Source organism: Macaca nemestrina, chromosome 10 (genome assembly GCF_043159975.1).
Source record: "Macaca nemestrina isolate mMacNem1 chromosome 10, mMacNem.hap1, whole genome shotgun sequence".
NCBI lineage: Eukaryota > Metazoa > Chordata > Mammalia > Primates > Cercopithecidae > Macaca > Macaca nemestrina.
Genome location: NC_092134.1, coordinates 57,073,637 through 57,087,484, shown reverse-complemented (window position 1 = coordinate 57,087,484; position 13,848 = coordinate 57,073,637). Strand labels below are relative to the sequence as shown.

Sequence of the window (13,848 nt, the reverse complement as noted above, 5' to 3'; positions counted from 1 at the left end):
AAATTGACATAAAATGTTATGTACTTATATACAGCTTTAAATCAAAGTATCTCTCTTCTCTGATACCCTAGGAAACAATACCTCCTGCTTCGGTAGCATTTTCTAATAGTCCTTGCTGCCTGTAAAGAATTGAAAGTTGACCCAGAATTAAAGACTCCTGTCTTCTTTACTACCTTCTCTTTCTCTCTTGCTTTCTAAGTTGTTTCTAAGGGTGAAGATCCTATTGAGGCCTGATATACAGAGAACTCCAGTAAGACCAACCTATGCTTTGGAGGAACAGGTTCTCACATCCTCTGTGATGTGCGTCCCTTGGTGGGTTTGTGTTGCAATGTACCTGCTGTTCTGTAGGTGGAAGTCTGGGGGTGGGGGGTACCCTAAGGTCTGGAGGATGGGAAAAAGGTGGAGGTGGGATAGGAGTTACCCCAGGCAGTCTGGATTAACCCTGCAGACACAGAGACCTCAAACTTTTCATTCATTTATTCGTTCTGTCTAGTGACAGACCACCTGCTACATGCTGAGAATTGTGCTGGGCTCTGAGGGATACAAAAAAGAAAGACCTGGTCCTCTGCTTTAAGGAACAGTACTGTGGGAAGATGGCCATGCAAATGAACAATCACACATTAAATGCATTTTTATAAAGGAAGTCTATACATGAAAGCAAGGATCTAGAAATCCTTCATTCTGTTCAGTCATTGTTTTTGTATCATGGGGAAGGGGGAGGAATTGGTATGAAATTTTATTTTGGGAGGAGGCAAATTGTAGCCAGAAACACACCAGGATTCTAGTCCCAGGGCAAGATATTCTGCTGTTTGGTCTCCAATTTCCTCCTCCTAACATGATGGCGTTGACCAATTCACTTCTGGGGTCACGGTCAGGAAGGAGGGAAGTTAGCCAAACTGACTGAATCCTTGGCCTGAGTCCTAACCCTGGCCTTTTATTGGGCCTCAGTTTGTCTATCTTTCCTGGGCCTCCATTCTCTGACTGTTAAATGGGAAGAATATCTACCTCTCAGGATTGATGGGGGATAAAGAAGGAATGTGTGTTCTCTTTCCTCCTTCTCCTTTTCATTCTTACCTATGATTCTATGCATGTTACTCCATCATTATGTTTCATGACTCAGAATTGTATACATTTTAGAACAGTAACATGGTGCATATACTACATTTAAAATAGCATACCCAACTGTGTCTGCACCCCATAATCAAAACTTTTATATTTTAGTATCAAATCATATAAATATTCAACTAGATGGGATAAGTAAAGGTCTTAGGTAACCTCATGTCATTTTAGGTCAGATTTTGCCACCACATGGGTTTTTTGCAATCTCATAAGAAAACTTTTTTTTTTTTTTTGAGAGCTCTTTTGATTTTGATAAAAAATTATGGACTTATAATAACAATTTGGTTCACAAAATAATTTTGCAGGAGAAATAACTCTTTCATTTATGTTTAATTCCAAATGAATGGCTTCCCGTTAATCACTCTTGGTCCTCCCTTTGTGGCCCTGCACACAGCGCGTGAGAACGGCATGAGGAGGACGGTGATTACCCAGATTGGCAAACTTGAAAAAAAATAAACCAGGCATGCTCCCCTCAGCTTCACCGACTTTACTCTTGGAAGGAAATTGGTCATTGGCTCTGCTGTGACTCTCTGTCTAATTTGCTACAAATCCCTATTCCTGCCTCAGAATTTATTATCACTGGTAATAACAATCATGATATTTTGGCCTCTTTCTGTCACCCTTTGTTTTATTTCTCAGTTAAGAACTCAGATGAGAAGAGGCCTGACTCCTCAGAAAATAATTTAGTACTTGAGCAATTTCATTGCCCACTCAGCATTTGACTGAGCAAATAAAACAGTGGCATTTTGATTGAAAGAAATATTGTATACCCGTAGAGAGGATTTCGGTGACTTTGGGGCTCGGACTTGGGTGTGTGAGCAGGGCCTTCGATTGTGGCCCTTTGTAATGGTTTGCATTAGGTCAGGCAAGGTATTATAGCAGTGCATTTCACCATGGCAGGCCGGGCAAGGAGGGAAAGAAGGAGGGAAGGGAGGAAGAGAGGAAGGGAGGAGGAAGGGAAAGGAGGGAGGAAGGGAGGGAGAGAAGAAGGGATATAATTCATATAGTACCAGCATTAGAATAGGAATTTTCTCATTATCAGTAGAAGTAGAAACTTTCAAAATAATATAAAAAACCACTACCTCATAAAGGGTAAACAAATGAACATCCTCAGCTGTCTTTAGATACAGCCAACTGATCTCAACCTGGAAGTTGTGGTATTGATATATAGTTGGTCTACTGGCAGTCTCACCCTTAGAGCTGGACCAACGGGGCCTTGCCTCAAACGGTCCTAGAATTTGGGACTTCTTCCTTGAATTTTTAGTTTACCTCTGGTGATTGGGGCCAGTCAGGGCTGGCAGTGCCATCTGGACAGGGTCCAGCGAACCTGGATTGGACTCACACCTATGGGGACACATGGAACACTCTTGCTGGCCAGAAGGGCAGCTTGGCCAGCAGATGTTTCTTGCACAGAATCACATGAGATTGGTCCACAAGAATGATGCTGACATGCTGATTTGGAGTGGTTCCAATTGTTAATATAGACAAGAGCTCTGCAAAAAATATATATTTGTATAGTTCCACACACACTTACTGTCACCTGCCTACTGGTTCTGTTCCTCCATGATTCTATTATTCCCAAGAAAGAAGACACAGGAAAGTCTACCCAATCAGCCAAGGAAAGAATTACTGAAATAAACATACCACATTTCACAGAGGGCATTAAAGGACTCAAAAAGTATATCTCAAATTTGGAAAAAAAGAATTCTGAAATTTTGCAGGAGAAGTATTACCTGAGTTGTAGAGTACATCTGAGATCAATCTTGGCCAGACTGTGACTGATTCAGAGAGAAACTTGAAAGACAGATTGCAAAATTTCCCTAAAAATGGAAACGTAGGACTCTGGTTGACTGAATAAAACTATGGTCTCAATGAGTAGGAAGTGGGAGAAATAGAAGGCAGAATAAAGAAAAAAGAGTTTAAAAATCAGGAACTAGTCGGAAACAAATATGTCATTGTTCTGGGAAGATGTGCTGTCAGGAAGGGTAGGAAGTGGAAATTGGGGGCTTCAGTGGTTTTGTTACAAGTAGACAAACAGCCCTGGACCCAAGGCCTCTCCATAGCGTCTGTGCCTGTGAGGAGGGCACAGCCTACAGGGGAATCCAAGTTTGAGAGGCGGGTGGCTTGTTGGAAATGGAAATGCCGGGGTCCCAGTGCCTCAGTCCTGACTAGTAGAATTCTTAGGGACCCAGTAACCTGCCTTTAAACAAGCTCTCCAGCTGATTCTGACACAGATGATCTATAGACCACACGCAGAGAACACAGGCATAAAGTCAGGATTCTTTTCTAATGATTACAATAAACACATGTTGTAAATGCAAACACAAGAACTTTCTCTGGTCCCAAGGTCAAATTCCAGGCCCCTGCAGAGTCTGCCTTTGGGCCCTACACACCACTCTCTGCCCAGGCCTGCAACCTAAAGTCTCACCCCTCCTTTTTGATGGGTCCCCAACCCCTCAAGCTGCCTGGTTGGTAACGAAGCCTGTGTTTGGGTGGAAAGGCTATTTTTTTCTCATGCTCTTCTAGAACACTGTGGGGGTTTTTTTCCACCAAGGAAGGGTAGGAAATATATGAAATGTGTTGGTTCAGAAAGGCAGAAAGTACCAGAAAGTTGACAGCACTTGAGTATAAGAAGCAGCTTCATTTCTGTATATACACTGCAAAAGATGTTTTAAAAATACCTCCCCCAAGCAGCCAAAATGTCATTCCTTATATACCAGTGTTTGCCTATAACAAACTAAAATGATTATGAAACGTCCTATAATAATTTTCCTATCATCCTTCCTTGCTTCCATCCCTTGTCTTGAATATGGAGGCATCCCAGGAAAAGGGAACAGTAGTATCAACTGTTCTGTGGAGCTGGAAAAGCTTTGAGATGGAAGAGTCAGGGTGAAATAATGGTACAGAAGCAGTTTACTGTTGTCATCCACAGAAGATGCTCTAGGGATACTGGAGACGAGAAATGAAATTGGGTGAGGCTTGAATGTGAGTCAAGATTTGTATTTACCTTGGTAGTGACAGGAAAACATTGGCAGTTTTTAAGGAGTCATATGACATGATCAGAGCTGAGTTTTCAAAAAAATTAACCTGGCAAGATATGGAAATGGGATGGATAGAATGACAGAGTGATTGAGATGGGACAGGAAAGCAAGAGGTCATTGCAGTAATCCAGGTGAGGGGCTATGAAGGCTGTGATGGAGAATTGGTGGTGGCCATGGATGGTAGGAAAGACGTGAAGGAAATTAGCGAGTGGCTCCTACAGGGCTTAGACCTGCATGGATGTGAGACAAGAGAGATTTCTGAGGGTTAAGCCTCGCTGACTGGGGAGATCATAATGCCACTGTAGAAATGGGAAATAGTGGAAGAGGAGCTAGTTTAAGATTGACAAGTTCTAAACTTGAAGCTCAACTTGATATCTGGATTTGCAGCTAGACAGCTGTGTCAGGATAGAGGAAGGGCCTAGAGAAAAAGGGCAAAGTTGCCTATTTCCATTGCTTGGACTGTCCCTTGGTAGAGATCTCAGGAGTGGGGAGGAGAGAGGGGCTGAGCTGTGCCAATAGAGACAGAGAACTGGAGTGTAGAGGGAGGCAGAGAATGTGGCTCAGCCCAGATATAAAATCTGAAAAGAACTGAGTTTGAAGAATTTTCTGGTTTACCTGGGATATTTTCTCCAGTACTCTCTTGAGCACTAGGCCACCATATCTTTACCAGGACCTTTCAAGTTTCCCATTCCATGAACTTTTCTCAAAAACAGGAAGGTGTGCATTTGAGAGCCATGTAAATATCCTGAAATATCTTAGATTTAGAGAAACGCTTTAGACCTGGCTGACTTGGGCAGCATTTCTTAATCCTTCTTGGTCTCAGTTTTGTAGAAAGAAGGAAGGAAAGAAAGAAAGGGAAGGGAGGGAGGGAGGGAGGGATGGAGGAGGAAAGAAGAAAAAGAGGAAGGAAGGAGAGAGAAAGAAAGGAAATTAAGAGCCACTTCATAGGGTTTTGTGTGTGTGTGCACACGTGTGTGTGCATGTGTGTGCAGAGGAGAAATGAGATAATGCATAATAAAGCATCCATACAGTGACTCGTAAATATTAAGCCTTCAACAATTATTAGTTTCCTTTTCCTCTGCCCTGTGTGTTCAATAGCAATTCCCAGCAGAAATGGGAAGCCCTAGGTAGACCAGCACGGAGCTAGAGTGTGAGGGTCTGCTTTCCAGCCCTGCACCAGCTACTGAGTAGATTATGACCTTGGGCTAGTTCCTCAGCTAGGGCCTTCTGTCTCAGTTTCCACATCATTAAAATAAGAGAGCTGGCCTAGATTAGTGTTTGCTAATTTCTACCACCAAGTAATTTTTTAAAAAATAGTATATATTTAAGGTGTACAACATGCTGTCTTGACAAACATACATAATGAAATGGTCACTACAGTCAAGCAAGCAAATTAGCATATTCATCATCTCACATAGTTACTTTTTTTTTTTTTTTTTTTGAGACGGAGTCTCGCTCTGTAGCCCAGGCTGGAGTGCAGTGGCCGGATCTCAGCTCACTGCAAGCTCCGCCTCCCGGGTTCACACCATTCTCCGGCCTCAGCCTCCCGAGTAGCTGGGACTACAGGCGCTGCCACCTCGCCCGGCTATTTTTTGTATTTCTTAGTAGAGACGGGGTTTCACCGTGTTAGCCAGGATGGTCTCGATCTCCTGACCTCGTGATCCGCCCATCTCGGCCTCCCAAAGTGCTGGGATTACAGGCTTGAGCCACCGCGCCCGGCCACATAGTTACTTTTTTTTAGTGTGGGTGGCAAAAGTACATAAGGTCTACTTTCAGTGAATTTTCAGTATACAATACAATTTTATTAACTATAGGATAGTTACGTTATACACTAGATCTCTAGATTTCTTCATCCTACATAACTAACTTTTCACCCTTTGACTTCTGTCTCTTCATCTCCTAACCCCTGTTCTATTCTGTATCTATGCATTTGAGCTTTGTTTTTCTTTTTAGATTGCACATAAGTGAGATCATACAGTACTTTTCTTTCCATGTCTGGCTTATTTCACTTAGCATAATGTCCTCTAGGTTCAACCATGTCACAAATGGCAAGCTCTCTCTTTTTTAAGGCTGAATTGTATTCCATTGTAGACATGTACCATACATTCTTTATCTATTCATTCATCAATGGATACTTAGGTTGTTTCCATCTCTTGGATATTGTTTCCAGATCTTGGATATTGTGAATTATGCTGCAATAAATCATGCTGCATAATTATAATGCATAAACATGGGGGTGGTAATTTCATTTCCTTTGGTTATGCACCCATAGGTGGATTGCTGGATATATGATATTTCTATTTTTAGCTTTGAGGAGCCTCTGTACTGTTTTCCATAGTGATTATACTAATTTACATTCCCACCAACCACATACAAAGGTCGCCTTTTCTCCACACTCTTGCCAAAAATTGCCTCGTCTTTTTGATAATAGCCATTTTAAACAGGTGTGAGATGATATTGCACTGTGGTTTTGATTTGTATATCCTTGGTGATTAGTGATGTTACCACCAAGGAATGCTTTCATCCTTTCTCATACTTGCTATCTTTTGAAAGAATTTTTTTAACCAACCAGAAGTTATTAAAAAACTGATTCATTTCCTATGTGATCACCAGTGTTACTAAACTGGGTTAATATAACTATTGCCCAAAGAAGCTTGTACAGATTTTATATAAGAAAATATGCAACAGCTATTAGGGGCTTAAATTAAGAAAACCAGCATGCGGACACTATTATAACCATACTGGAATGTTAAATTCTAGGTTGAACACCACTAGACAAGTTAGTCTTAATGTTCCCTCTAACACTCTCTGAACCCATAAAGTAGTGTAGAGTTTCTACTGTATGCCTTTTGGAGGAGTCATTAATTTGTTTTGCCCTTAAAGGTAGCAATTTAATGTAGTTAGAAAGATAAAACTAAAACAGAAAGCAATTAGAGACCTATTAAACACTAAACTGAGCATCAGAATATTTAATACAATAAGCGATCAGAAAAGAGATTTAGTGTGGGCTGGGGTAGTCAGACTTGATCAATGTTGAGAAGAGATAGACTTTCTCTGGTTCTTTAATGATAATTACATTTTAAATAACCTGAAAGAGCAAATGAGGGCATTTAAAGATTGGATAAGAGGACTTTATCATAGGATGCAAAGAAGAGAAGCCAACAGAAGAGAATGAATGCTCTAATTTTTCCAATGTTTCTTTTCCCAAGATAAAAAGTGTCTACTTCTTCATCCTTACTTCTGGACTCAGAGGATAAAATCCAAAGTGTTTTGTGATTTAAGTCACTTTCCTCTCCAGTTTCATTTCCAGCCACTCTGTCTCCCAAACTCCATACTCCAGTCATCTCAGAAGATGGCACCTGATCCACCAAGTTTCTCAAGCCCCAAACCCTAGGAGTCTTCTTGATTCCTTCCTTCCCCTCCAGCTCCTCTCCTCACCAGCCAATCTTCCAAAGAGACCTGTAGACTGCATCTCTATAATTATATTTATAAAGTACAAATCTGATTGCTATTTCTCTGCTTAAAATATTTAACAGCTCTCCATAAGCTACAGAAAAAAGTCAAAACCTCTCGTGGTGCCATAGCAAACTCTTGATTATCTAGTCCCGACCAGTTTTCTAATCTCATCTCCACTGGTTTCCTTCCCCCAAGGCTTGATAGAATGTGTAGAAATTCAACTGCTAGAGAAATCATTGGAGGCAGCAAGACCAAGTATTAGAGGATAAGAGCTTAAATTAAGGCAATAGTAATGGGGATAATAATAAGAATATGGATTTGAGAAATATTGAGTAGAACAGAGAAAACTTATGACTAGTTAAATATAAGGATAAAAAAAGGCAAAGCTGGGATGATGATGATGACAATGATGATGGCAATAAGTAAATGACACCGAACATCTTTCTATGCACTTACTACATATAAAGTTTTGTTTTTGAGTGTTTACATGTGTTAACACATTACATTTTCAAAACAATCCTATGGGATAGAAGCTGTATTTATCCACATTTACATATAGGAAAACTGAGGCACATAAGTTTAATAGTTTATAGAAATGCACACTGGGTACTTTCACATAATCTAGCTTTAAAACCATGATGATTAAGCACAACACAAAACTGCCTTCTTTGCCTTGTCAGACTGATTACCATCTCCTCAACATGCCATACTCCTTTGAAACCGTTGTCTTCCCATTCCTTCTGTGTGAAATGCCCTTATCCTTTCCTTTGAATGGAAACCTTCCTTAGGACATATCAAATGTTACCTCCTCTGGGAAGTCCTCTCTGTGCCTTCCTCCAGCAGAGTTCTTTATCCCCTATTCTGTTTATATTATGCCATTTGCATAGTTCTATTGGGGAATATATTATACTATGTGCAGACTGGGGACATATATTACACTATGTGCCCATCACTTCTTAGCACATCTATTCCCACCCATGAACTAGACTATGAGCTCTAAAAAAGACAGAATCTGTGTCTCGTTTATCTCTCAAGTCCGAGGATCTAGCATATTTCCTGAGCCATAGGAGGTACTCAATGCTTATGGAGTGAATGAATGAGTGAGTGAATAAATGAATAAAAATATGGCTGGGGACGGTGGTTCACACCTGTAGTCCCAGCACTTTGGGAGGCCAAACCAGGTGGATAACTTGAGGACGGGAGTTCAAGATCAGCCTGACCAACACAGTGAAACTCCATCTCTACTAAAAATACAAAAAAATTAGTCAGGCATGGCAGTGCGCACCTGTAGTCCCAGCTACTCAGGAGGCTGAGGCACAAGAATTGAACCTGGGAAGTGGAGGTTGCCATGAGCCAAGATCGCACTGCTGCACTCCAGCCTGGATGAGCAACAGAGCAAGACTGTCTCAAAAAAATGAATACAAATGTGGAGGTGGGAATTATCCACTCTGCCATGTTACTAATGGTGCTGATGTGAGCTCTTAATGCAGAATTGAGACAGATGAACATCAGTGGAGGGACCAGAAGAATCAAGTGGACAGGTTAGAGATAAACTTGAGTCTGGCATTACTGAAGAGGTTAGCAAAATGACACCCAGAATAGCCAAGTAGGGGATGTCAAAAGTCTGAGGATGCAACTGTGGGAGATGGCTGGAATAGGAATGTCTTAAGATCAAATCTGAAAGGAGGAGCAAACAGATGTTACTCATGTCTGGGCACTGGTTTCAACAATTCCCCTGCCATTAAATTCCTGGAATATGGCTGCTATTGACTTATTCCCTTTTTCCTAGAATTTCAGAAAATATGTGAATTGCAGAACAGACACCATTATCAAAGAGTTTTCTGGAAAAGAAACCAATCTTTGCAAGTAGCTTGTAACAAAGATCAAGTCAATGTTTTTGTAGAAGTCAAAATTGCTTGAACCCCAAAATGTTCTCTGAATACTTATCCCACTCACATGGCTGATCTTTACCCTCCATGTCTCCTCACCCACCATTTATGGAGGGACCTCCCTCTGTGTGCTTGGTTGCTGGACTCATTTTGTAATCTGCTTCTTATAGATCCCAGCCTTCTAATAAAGGGAATGGGTTGGCTTCTTTTCTCTCCATGTGTCAATATCAGCTTCCTTTTTCTTTATAGATTTTTATGGGCTGGCTGGAGAGCCACTTTGGTTTTTTGTTTTTTCTTTTGGTTTGTTTGTTTGTTGTTTGTTTTTTGAGACAGGGACTAGATCTGTTGCCCAAGCTGGAGTGCAGTGGTACAATCACAGCTCACTGCAGCCTCAACCTCATGGGCTCAAGTCATTCTTCCACCTCAGCCGCCTGAATAGCTAGGGACTACAGGCATGCACCACCATGCCTGGCTACTTTTTGTTTTATTTGTAGAAACAGGGTTTCACCATGTTGCCCAGGCTGGTCTTGAACTCTTGAGCTGAAGCTATCTGCCTGCCTTGGCCTCCCAAAGTGCTGGGATTACAGGCATAAGCCACTGAGTCTAGCCTTGAATAGCCACTTTGGATTCCCATTTGAAACTCCCTTCTGTTGGAATTTCAATGATGCACAGTCCTCTACCCAAATGCCCTTGTGTGATATACACCTCTGTGTTACAGTTTTGTTGCAGGCAAAGTGCAAATACTAGGGTTCAGGTGAGGCCATTCCTAATTATTTTCAAGGAATGAGGTTTGCTTGTAAAGGTGCCTGTTTCAGATGTTTCAGAGCCCACCTTCCTAAAGATGTATGTTGGTATCTGATACAATGAACTTTGATGTATACTCATGGATCCAGTAAAGACGGACTACTATTGAATGTTCTTAAGAAGAGAAATGACCTTACAGATGTCTAGAGTTCACCTAGTATACCAACACGACTATAGCCATTGTCAGAATTTTGACATACAGCTGACCCTTGAACAATGCAGGGGTTAGGGGTGCTGAGCCTCATGTAGTTGAAAATATTCATATAACTTTTGATTCTCCCAAATCTTAATAGCCTGCTGTTGACCAGAAGTCTTACTGATAACATAGTAATTTGTGTTAAAAATAATTTTTTTTTTTTTTGAGACAGAGTCTCACTCTGTCACCCAGGCCCCCAGGCTGGAGTGCAGTGGCATGATCTCAGCTCACTGCAACCTCCACCTCCCAGGTTCAAGCGATTCTCGTGCCTCAGCCTCCTGAGTAGCTGGGATTACAGGTGCACGCCACCACGCCCAGCTAATTTTTGTATTTTTAGTAGAGATGGGGTTTTACCATGTTGGCCAGGCTGGTTTTAAACCTCTGACCTCAGGTGATCCTCCCGCCTCTGCCTTCCAAAGTGCTGGGGTTACAGGCGTGAGCCACCACACCCAGCCTGTATTAATAAAAATTAACACGTATTTCATATGTTATGTAGATCATATACTGCATTATTACAATAAAGTAAGCTAGAGAAAAGAAAACATTATTAAGAAAATTATGGGCCAGGCACAGTGGCTCACATGACCTTGCATACCAGTTGTCGGTTTTTTTGAATGTCATTCCTGCAGACGTGTGCTTTGGGAAAACGGTTCTGGCAGCAATGTCTGAGGGGTTAGAGAAGGGAAGACTCCAGAGCCAAATAATTCAGCAACAAATCTGTTGTCTTAATCAGGAGGTCAGGTGGTAAGCGCTTGGTCTAATGCGACAGAGGAGAGAACTCGTCTGAGTCACCTGTCATCTTAAGAGGGACAAAGGCTCCTCCAGTGTGTTTAGGACTCAGCCTCTGGAAAGCAAGGACAGGTAGAAACCTAGTCCCACTCCCAGGGTAACAAGGCCAGAACAGGACCACCAACAATATCAACTTATTACTGAGTTAGAAAACTTCTAAATTCAGAAAATTAGTAAATTGTCTAGTTCAGTCCAGGCCAGTTTGAATTTGAGCCAAAAAGTGAGCCCTCATAGGGCAAAACGGATATGAGATCACAGAGTGAAGAGGGTGCAAGAAAAGGGACGAGCAGGGGAAAGGGCGGGGGAAGAAACCAGAAAAGGACAGTCATCAGGCAAATGATGATAGAATGTCATCAAGAAGAATGAAGACTGAAAATAGTTACACATTTTTTGACTGGGGGTGACTAGAAGTGTCACTGTAGGGATTAAGATGCGAATGGATGAAGAAGAAAATGCATAGTATGCACTCTGGACTGCTGACTCCAAATGACTGGGACTGGGAAACATTCACCCGTGAGCCGGCTCACAAACAGCAGAAACCTGTAGTATGGTTTGGTGGCCATGGTTCTGTGCAAACGAAAACTCAAGAGAACCGACACTGGGCTGTGACCAGACCTTCTGTTTTATACTTATGTTCCTGCTGATCATTTTTTATAATTACTGACAGCTGGAGGGCAGGGAGAGAATTCTTGCTTTTGTGTCAGAAAACATTAAACATGGAATAGGAACAGTACTTCATATGGACATTAAACCTCTGGTTAAGGATCCCATGCAATAACTGGGCTCAACTCTGAATATATCCTGGATGTAGGTCTCAGCCTCCTCCTGAGTGAGGCAATGGAAATGTCTGATCCAGTAAGCAAGAATTTTGTCACACCAGCTGTCACACCGGGACTTCTCCAGCAGGGACAGAATTCCTATTGGATTATCTCAGAATCACAGAAGTTTGAGTTATATGGACTTGAAGTAACTCTCCCTCGTTCCTGGAAAATGTTAGGTCCAGGTTTACTTGTTCTATCTCTACAGCTCTAGTCATAATTCTTGGGGGTTTTAGTGTCCATGAAGATGATTCTTCTAGTTCCCTGGCCTTTAAAATGTCCTCAACTTCTTTACCTTTAATGATTTTGTCCTCCACTCCTTAGCCACCCACTTACTTCCTTAGTCATATACACATCTAGACTTCATGAATGGCGAGAATTGTATCTACTCCATAGTTTAAAAATTTTTTTAAAGAGACAACAGGGCCTCGCTCTGTCATCCAGGCTGGAGTGCTGTGGTACAGTCATAGCTCATTGCAGCCTTGAACTCCTAGGTGAAAGCTAGGCTGCCTCAGCCTCCCAAGTAGCTGGGTCTACAGGCATGAGTCACTGTGTCCAGCTAATTTTTTATTTTTTATAAAGATAAGGTTTCATTATGTTGCCTATGCTTACTCCATAGTCTTACACTCAAACATCTAAATCTTAAACTATCTCATATTTTTCCGTCACTTCCTCTAGTACCCCAATTTTAACAATTCTTCAACCCAGTGAGGATCTCTAAACTATTGATCCTATTACCTTTTCACTCCCCCAAATCCCCTATGTCCTCACTTCCATGGCTAGGACTAGGGTGAGACAACGGAGAGCTTAGGGTGCAACATCTAAGGCGACACACACTCTCAGGGTCCTGCGAGAGCATGTGGGCACTTGCAAATTTTGTCTTCTTAAATGGTGCTCCCTGGGCACCTGGCCTGTGCCTCACCCTAGCCCCAGTCTAGCTTACTTCTTACCTAAGCTAGACAGCCTAATTCATTATAATAAATACCCAGTGCCTCTCTCCTGTTTATCTGGAAAACACCACTCTGGTTAAATCCAAGCCAGCACCTGAGACATTGCACATGGCTGGAGAAAAACACCCACCCTTGCTCATGGTTCTCATGGACACTAACCTCACAAGGACTTCTCATGCTCTCAGGAATCTCTCCACATTTCCTAGTCCAGCGGTTCTCAAAGTGAGGTTCCTGGCCCAGCAGCATCAATATCTCCATGTATTAGCCTATTTCCACACTGTTATAATGAATACTACCTAAGACTGGGTAATTTATAAAGAAAGGAGGTTTAATTGACTCACAGTTTCGAATGGCTGGGAAGGCCTTAGGAAACTTACAATTATGGTGGAAGGCAAAGGAGAAGCAGGCACTTTCTTCACAAGGCAGCAGAAGGAAAGTGAGAAGAGCCAAACCACATCACACCAGGAACTTGTTAGAAAAGCAAATTCTCAGGCTCCAGACCTCCTGAATTAAAGAATTAAAAACTCAGAAGGCAGGGCCTGCCAGTCTGCTTTATCAAGCCCTCCAGGTGATGCTGATGTGCCCTCAAGTTTGAGAGCCACTTCCCTAGTCAACTTATTTTCCCCCTCTTGAGACAATTTCATACTTCTCCTCTCTCCTCCAAATTCAGACAGCCCTTCCCCTCTTGAGACAATTTCATACTTCCCTAGTCAACTTATTTTCCCCCTCTTGAGACAATTTCATACTTCTCCTCTCTCCTCCAAATTCAGACAGCCCTTCCCCTCT

General features: G+C 41.9%; 1 long non-coding RNA gene across 1 annotated transcript in view; it reads right to left on the bottom strand.

Annotated features, from left to right (window-relative positions):
* The window catches only part of LOC139356698 (uncharacterized), a 32,480-nt gene extending 18,918 nt beyond the window's left edge, over positions 1-13,562 (bottom strand). Inside the window, exon 1 of the long non-coding RNA XR_011609025.1 lies at positions 13,440-13,562. This is a non-coding gene — a long non-coding RNA (uncharacterized lncRNA). The remainder of the gene's footprint in view (positions 1-13,439) is intronic.
* Between the last annotated feature and the right edge of the window lie 286 nt (positions 13,563-13,848).